The following is an 8,829-nucleotide window of genomic DNA, read 5'->3' on the forward strand; positions in this document are numbered from 1 at the left end:
TCTCCTTACATGCAAATAAAAATGGTCAAGGAAGTCAAAATTAACCCCAGAAAAAATACACAGGTGATTTTATATCATGGGAGACACCAATACTCAAGCCTCGACACCTTAAATAAAGATTAAAGTTTACCAAAGAACACTTGGAGAAGTGTTTACCTGCATTAAAGCATTATGGTGGATCAAACATGCATTGGGGCTGTTTTTCTTCCAATGGTACACTCTTAATAGAACAACCTACATATATTCAAATATACTCATATATTGGGAAAAAAGTTGAAAAATATTTTTTTGTGGAAAACAGTTATCAAAAATTTTATCTTTTGGAAAGAAGTTTAAAAAAATTAATTTAGAATATTAAATTTTTTTTGGAAAACAAGTTTCAAAAATTTAATGTTTTGGAAAGAAGTTTAAAAAAATAAATTTAGAATATTAAATTTTTTTGGAAAAAAAATATCAATTTGAATTTGAAATACAAAATTTTTACAAAAAAAGGTTGAAATATTAAATTTTTTGAAAAAAAAATTCGAAAATCTATAGTTATTCACAGAAAATTAATTTTTGGTAGACAAATTTAAAAAATCGATAGCTATTGTCAAAATCTTTGGAAAAAAATGTCAAAATGTATATTTCAAATAATATTGAAAAAAAAATTTATATAATAAAATATTTAGGAAAAAATTTATAAAATAAAGTATTTAGGAAAAAAATTTCAAAAATCGACAGTTACTCACATAAAATTTAATTTTTGGAAATAAAATTGAAAAATTAAAATTCATTTTAAATATTCAACTTTGAAAAAAAAAACTTGTATAAAATAAAATTTTCTAGTATAAACTAGAAAGTCGTTTTTTTGGGGTGGGGGGCAGCCGCTCCTGTCCACCCCCTGCAGACGTCCTTGTTATATACTTAGACAGTTTAGTTAACATATATATGTTCAATCTTTATAGATCATATTATATTGTACACTTTAATGAGAATAAATTATAACTTTTTTCTTCCTCAGGACAGAGATAGTAAAAAATAACGCGTATATTATATATGTGTATCAAACCCGAGTCCTGAAAATAATTAAGATACATAACTATTAGGTATTATTATTCTGAACAAAATAATAAATAGGTGTGTTTTTTGTACCTGACTGACAAGTTGATTACTGATATAGTCACACATGTCAAGATTAAGCAATTGAGGGTTTTTTTGTTTGGTTGCCTGCTTTGTTTTTCACTCTTGAAAAGGATAGAAACAAAAATGGAAATAATAATTCATAATTATGTAGATAATAGATAGAAGGAGAGAATTTTTTTTTCCTTCTCTTTACTCATTGGCTTAAAGGTGTCAGCTGCCATTATGTATATTTTAAAGGTATTGACGGCAATTTATGTACTATTTTCTGGGCTTAATTTAAGTATTTATCATAGTTAGCCAATACTTATTCCTATTTATTAAGTGGGAACTTAATGGAGCTCGTTGCCAATTTTTTGAATAAATAGGGAATTGTGTACCAGTATGTAGAAATATAGTATATCCTTAAGATAAGAGCAATTCAGTACTAAAAGATTATGTACGTATAAACAAGAATATAAAACTAAGTACAATAATAAAACAAGGCAAATCTAAAACTGGAATGATCATTCCACCCATCTAATCAATGTAACAAATAATATATACGACACTAAGTAATTACAATATATTTTTCATAATGATTTTTCAATTTTCCATAAGTCATCAATCGAATTGATGAAGGATTTTCATGTATTTTAAGTGGAAGATTTACTCATGATTCCTTTGTAAAAATTATTGAGCCTTTTTCGGTATGTGCAAGAGTCTAACTCCAACATCATCAGAGCTCAAAATAATCATAGAATAATTGCTTTGAGTCAGTTCATGAAGGAAAAGGGATCTTCCAATTATCACTATTATGATGCCGAATATCTTATCGATTTCTTAGATGATTTAAAAGAAGGAAGAAATAAATCAGACGAAAAACTAACTTCTCAACTACAAGAGTTATTTTGAGAGTTTATTGTCTAAATAACAACTTGATATACGTATTTTATATTATATTGCGAGCTATATTTGAAACCAAATTAAGACACATTTTTGTTTGGACTGTCCTAGTTTTGTTATTTTGGACACCAGTCATATTGGCCCATATTCAAAAATCTTTCATCTAAAAGATTGTACCGGTCAATGGTTATGTGCTGCATGAAGGAAGTCTTCGATAATATATTCATTACAGCCGAGAAGCGATTTCACAAACATATTAAAAGTCTAATATTTAAAAATTTAAGAAATATTTCCAAAATCCTGGAAGATCTAATTAAAAAATGCACAACAAATATATCCCTACCCGATTGTCATTATATTAAGACAAAAATTATTGGAAGATATTGCTAAATTCATTTTAAAATACAGGCAAAGAAAGAAGGAACGAATGAAAAACAATGTTTGGGCCTGTACAGGGTTAAGTATGCATGAAATTCTACAACACATGTTTTGATTAGTCCACATTTAATTATAAATAATTATTTAAATGTACTATTTCCTAATAATATTATTAAAGTTTATTCTATAAATTCACTTAATTATTTAATATATTAAAAGTAAATTCGGTTCTTTTTTAATTTTACATTTAAAAAAATGAAACTTTTAATTGAATTATTTCATAAAACAAGATATTAACAACTATTTTATAAAATAAAAACACAACATTTTACATCGTGAGAGAAATAATATGGCGATTAAACACGTGGATACAGATTTTGTTTTTCTGAAAATAGTATAATCATAATGCACATTTCTCAAGGTTTTTACGATGAATTAGAGAAATAAGGGATTTAAATGACCTTATTTTTTTCAAAAAATGAAAAATCCAGATCGCGCCGGTAGATGAATTTACAAAACTATATATCAGTCGGTGCAATAGCTGTAGAGAATTTTTTTGTTGTTGTAGATTCTTTGTCTGTCCGCTCAGACCCTTCAGTCTTTTAGGCTTGATCCATGATTGATTTGTCAAAATGCCTTCCTATGAATTAAGTTGTTTTTTTGTTACTTTTTTTTATTCCATCATATTTTATAATAAGGATTATTACAATACTTTTTTTTTTTTTTGCCTTACCGTATGAAATTTTTTTATATTAGACTGAATATAAAAAGCCTTTTATGGATGACCTGAAAGGTCATATATAAATAAATACAATGTACATATTGTAATTTATATTAATAATGGAAAACATGTAAGATAAAAAAATTGTTAAAAAATATTTAATGAAGAAAAAAACCTTAATAAATAATTTAATAATGGTCGGAGAGGGGAAGAAACTCAAATCCTTTGTATGTAGTGTGTATATATATATAAATTATTTGCTTTATCATCTTTCAAGTTACAATTATATAAATATCTGAAAACGGAGAGAAAGAGAGGCAGTGGGGATTGGATTATATAATTATAACGAGACTATAGAAAAGGAGATAAGACGGTTTAAATAATAATAAAACAAAAAACATGTATTTAAATTATGTTCACTCATTGAACCCCTCTCGATAAAAAAAAATGACTGAGTCTTTTCTAGATCACAATATGAATAAAACTGTAATGTTTAGGAACGTGAAAATATTCATGAGTACAGGGTGTCCACGATAAATTGGAACTACTTTAAACTTCATCCAGATCCATAATGTGGATATTTGGGGTTAAATCATACTAATATAAAAGGTTGCATGAACAATACACTATAACTTCCACCACAATTGTTTTGACAACAAACAATAGTCATCATGGAACAAGCAAGGAGAGACGCCATCCTCGAATAGGCTCGCGTGGGACACAAGCCCTCTGCTATCTACAAGCTTCTTAACTACCCGAAAACTCCGGTGTATAGTATCTTCAATGCCTGGGAGGTTGAGGGGAAGGTCTGCCGCAAGGCCCACAACATGAGAAGTGATCGAATCCGCACTCCCCGCTTCCTTGAAGAAAGTGAGCAAGCAGCTGGTCTCCAAGGCTGTGAATGAGGACCTCGGGTACAGATCATATCGAATGGCAAAACAACACATCCTCACGGCATCCATGAAGGCCACCAGGCTCACCAACGGTAGGCGTCTCCTGAATGACCTGAAGAGCCATGGAGGAAGAATAATCTTCTTCTCCGAAGAGAAGAACTGGACTGTCGACAGAAGCTACAACGTCCAGAATGAGAGGTGGCTTGCCAAGGAGAGAGAAGAGGTCCCTGCGGTCTTCACCACAAAGTTCCCGGCCTCCGTGATGACCCTGGGTGTCATCTGCAGCACCGGTGAGGTAATGCCTCCTTCTTCTTCAATCCCAAGGAAAGGGTTAACGCAATAAGGTACTGCGAAGTCATGGAGGAGTTCGTCGTCCCCTGGATGAAGGATACGGCCGCTGTGAGGGAGTTCATATTCCAACAAGACTCTGCGCCCGCACACATCGCCATGAGGACCACTAACCTCTTCAACTCCCACGACATGACTTTCTTTCGCAACACCTGGCCCGCCAACTCACCCGACCTCAATCCGTGTGATTACTACTGGTAGGGGAAGTTGGAGAGGGAGGTGTGCAAGGTCAGCCACAAGAGCATCGTAGCCCTGAAGGGCTCAATTACGAGGGAGTGGAATGCTGTCGATTCCGCGGAAGTCATCAGGGCATGCAAATCCTTTAGGGGCAGGATGGAGAAGATGGTGGCTGCTGAGGGAGGACATGTTGAATAAATTTATTGTTTAATATCATGTCTAAGTTTTTCATTTTAACAAATACACTCCAAATTCCATTTTTATCAAGCAGGTTGAATTTTAAGATAGTTCCAATTTATCGTGGACACCCTGTATATTTAAAAAAAAAATTAGAAGTTGGTAACTTGCAACGTTCTCATTTTGAGGTGTTGTCAAAATTTTGCATGACAACTACATGCACATTATACATACATACCTGGCAAAAAAATAGCGTGAAAAATATGCATTTGGTGGTTGATAAGACGCTGACCAAAAATACTTATTTTTATTATTGTTAAAGATAAAAGTTTTTCGTAATGTTCTCACTTTGCATTTTTGCATATTGTGTCTTTGACTTTTATAGGAAGATGTGTATGAATAAACTATTTAAATTGGATATATCCATGTTGAATTTGCAATATCTTTTATATTATTATTTTATTTTGCATAAAAGATATATAACATATGTCAGTTGATTTCAAAATTTGTCTGTATTGAAGCTATCAAAAACTTACATTCTACATTATAAATACATTTAAAAAAACTGAGAACTATAGTTTCATTTGACATTCACAAATATGATGTTATCCAAGAAAATAATAATTAAAAAAAAAAATGAAAATATTGACGTGCTTGATTAATGAAGGAGTTAATTATTATAATAGGATTACTTTTAATTAGTTGAATAAATAAGTGTCTAACCTGATAAATCTATGATCATCAAAGAAGAATGTAATCAACAACCATGATTGGTTTTTTTATTGGTAAGTTTGAGAAGTATTCAACATACAAAAAAAAAAAAAATGATGTGTACCCATATATCTTTACTCTCGTAAAATAACAATTACAGAGTTTTTACCATGGTATACAAAATAACCAAAGATAAACACAGATTCAATATTTAAATCCCTCCATAAAAACATTTAAATACCATCTTTTATAACCAAAGAAGAAAAAAAGAAAAAGATTATCGTTAACTATACAATATTATATTGGAAAAAAAGTCTTCAAGTTGTAATTCTATCATTATTAAAAAATAGGAAATAATAATAATTCGATGCAAGGGCAAAAAACATAATTAAATTGTAGATAAATAGAAAAAAGAAGAATATACACAACTTTGGTTTGACATTAAAGATTTAGTACATTGTAGAGATATCTTTCTAAAGAATCTTAATCGTTTACACGGAAATTCAAAATCATATAAAAGAAAATAAAATGCTTCTTTTTCTATGAAATAAATTAAAAATATTTCTTCTAGGAAATAAATTTGGCAAGGATTGGATAATAAATGCAATTTTTGACTCTCAAAAATAATATGATGGATTGCATAAAACAGTAAATTCATGAAGAATACATTTCAGATACAAATATTTTTCAGTATGAATCAATATGAATATTAGTGATCCAAGACCGAATTTCTTTTTCAGATTGGTATTAAGGGATTTTTTCAAAACTTCAATTGACGTTTTTTATTCAATGTTCAAAAATTTGAAAATCACATACAGGGGCGTCCGCAAGGGGTTGGGCTGGAGGAGCTGTAATCCCTCCAAGATTAAGGAATTTACTTGAATTTTTTTTTTTCCTCATTCTTGCAAATTATGCAACAGAGAAAAAAATTTAATATTTGAAATGTTTTATAAAAAATATTTTTTTTTTGTGAATAACTGTGAACTTTTGAAATTTTTTTTCAAAAAATTTAAGATTAGAATTTTAATTTAGACATGTGAATATTTGTATTTATTTGAATTTACTACGTAAAATTATCGTAAACACTTTACTTTATGAAGAAAAATTTTTTATCTTGCATTAACGGTCTCAAAGTTAGTTCCAATTACTAAATAATAAACCAACCCCATATATTTATAAAGATGGAAGATGAGATGCCACAAATTTCAGGAATATAGTATAATTAACTCTGAAGTTATTCATATTCAAAGAATTTTGAAAATTTCAAATTACAAGACACTACTTGATACGTGAGCGTGATTCTTCATCTCGACAACTGACTAAAAATGAATGTAAATTTATTTTATAAGTTACTTCACCTGAGTGAGGGAAAATTTGGTCGGCATGCACACATAGAGGATTTGAAAGAAGTCAATGTGTGTTCCAATTTTAGACAAATTATGACATTAATTGTTTAGTTTATGTAGTAAAACTCTTCTGTTTCATAGTTTTTTGGGGGAATTATTAAATTTATTTATGGTTATGAAATGCATTACACATTGAGTTGAATACCACTGGTACGTACATTTTTTCAACTATAGCAATATTTTTTTTTTTAAAATATCAATGATAGGAATCAATATTTACAATATTTTTCTATGATATCAAAAAATAGTTATTTCTTATAAATCATATTTTAATGATCAATTTTTGCACTGTCTATTTTTTTTTCCTAATCTCTCAATGACAAGGGATATATATTTATTTATACCCTTTTTTGAATCGCACACAAGCTTTTTTTGTCTCTCTCAATGGTCTACATGTATGTATATAGAATACATTCATTTAAGGGTATACCATAGACTGTGTATAATTCTGAAGGTCAATCCTCACAATGTTGTTATATAGACTCAATACATTTGAGTATGGATGTCCAAAGAGTTATTTTAATTGTCAAGTATTTTAATGGAGCAACATAAAAACATTGTTGTTAAAAGATTGCTAAAATAAAAAAAAATCACCTTTAGGGACAGTTTTGTCCTTCAAAACGTTACTCTCTCAATTATAAATAAAACAACAATAATAACAAGATAATAAAACCTGCTACCAACTGTGTTATTCTCTGTCGACTAAATCTTAAGTACTCATAAAATTGATATTTTTTCAGACAAAGGAATATCTAGTTATATTTATGAATGTTAGAATGAAATGTTCTTAGCACAAACTTCATTTAAGAGAATGAATAAATAGTTGAATATGAGATAAGACTTGGAGCCATGTACCGAGTGGTCCATGAAAATCTGTACACTTTGAATTTTAAACTTCAACAAAGTATAATTTATTAATTAAGAATAGAATTTCAGCAAAATTACTACTATACACCTTGATGTTTGTCTCAGCTCTCTTAGTAGTTAATGTAGCCTCCCAATTATGGCTTCGAGGCGGTAGCAGAAGGTGTTAAATTCACTGCGGATGTAGTAATCTGTCACAGCGTCCCAGTGCTGGCTGACAATGGTTTTGAGGGCCTTGGTGTTTGGATGACAAACACTGCAGCATCAGGGCTGTAGTGGGCCAAAAAGTGTCAAAATGAGTTCAAAAGAACTCAAAAGAGTTTTACAACGGATGTGATGGGTTTCTTTCATTGAATGTGTCAAAAGTGGCCCCCTTCTACCCTATCAAAGCTCTTTCTATCCTTTTTTTTATATCTCTCTCTACAGTATGGTCTGAAATCCCGAAATATCTTACATAGGCAGGAGTGTCGGCAGGATTTTTATTTTTGGCTTTGTTTTTTTTTCCACAACGAATTACCTTCTTTTTTCAAGAAAATAAATAAGTCCTTAAAATATTTTTTTTTTACTTCAATAGCCTTTATTTTAAAGAAGAAAATCGATTTTTTTCTTTTCTCCATGGGGGGGTACAGGCCCTACAGCTCCCCTGGAGACGGCCATGATGGGCTTAAGGATATTGGCCTAGGCTGTTTGCTTTAACTCCTCTGGGTCCAGTTTAGCCTTTTTGATAGATCCCTTCTTCCTCTGCAACTTTTCGAACTTGATGACGGCTTAGACGGTGGTGGTCTTGGAGACACACAACTTCTTGAAGTGAGCGAATGGAAATTTGCCAATCACGTTCAAGTGTCATTTTCCCGACCTATACGTAAGCTAGAGAGTTAATTTTTTTTAAACTAATTGTTTATGTATGAATATATCAAAATATGAATTAGTTTCAATCCTTCAACCTTAATTAATTATTGAATTAGTAAGTGTTTAGATTTCAATGGACCATCCAGTAACGAAGAAGAGGAAAAAAATGGAATTGAAGCATAGAACCCGTCTTTAAATATGTATCTTACAAAAACAAGCATGAATAATTAGATGAAGAAGGTAGAAGATACCATTTAGTTAATTAGTGATCAACCATTCCTAATCGCTCGAATATCTC

The 8,829-nt window shown here is 30.4% G+C and overlaps 1 long non-coding RNA gene across 1 annotated transcript; it reads right to left on the minus strand.

The window, feature by feature from the left end:
- Positions 1–2,847: 2,847 nt before the first annotated feature.
- On the minus strand, positions 2,848–6,712 carry LOC139906076 (uncharacterized). Its single transcript, XR_011781304.1, has 2 exons — positions 6,577–6,712; positions 2,848–3,025 (listed from the first exon to the last, which is right to left on the minus strand). It is a non-coding gene; the product is annotated as an uncharacterized lncRNA (long non-coding RNA).
- Positions 6,713–8,829: the final 2,117 nt, after the last annotated feature.

Source organism: Lepeophtheirus salmonis, chromosome 7, assembly GCF_016086655.4.
Source record: "Lepeophtheirus salmonis chromosome 7, UVic_Lsal_1.4, whole genome shotgun sequence".
Lineage (NCBI taxonomy): Eukaryota > Metazoa > Arthropoda > Copepoda > Siphonostomatoida > Caligidae > Lepeophtheirus > Lepeophtheirus salmonis.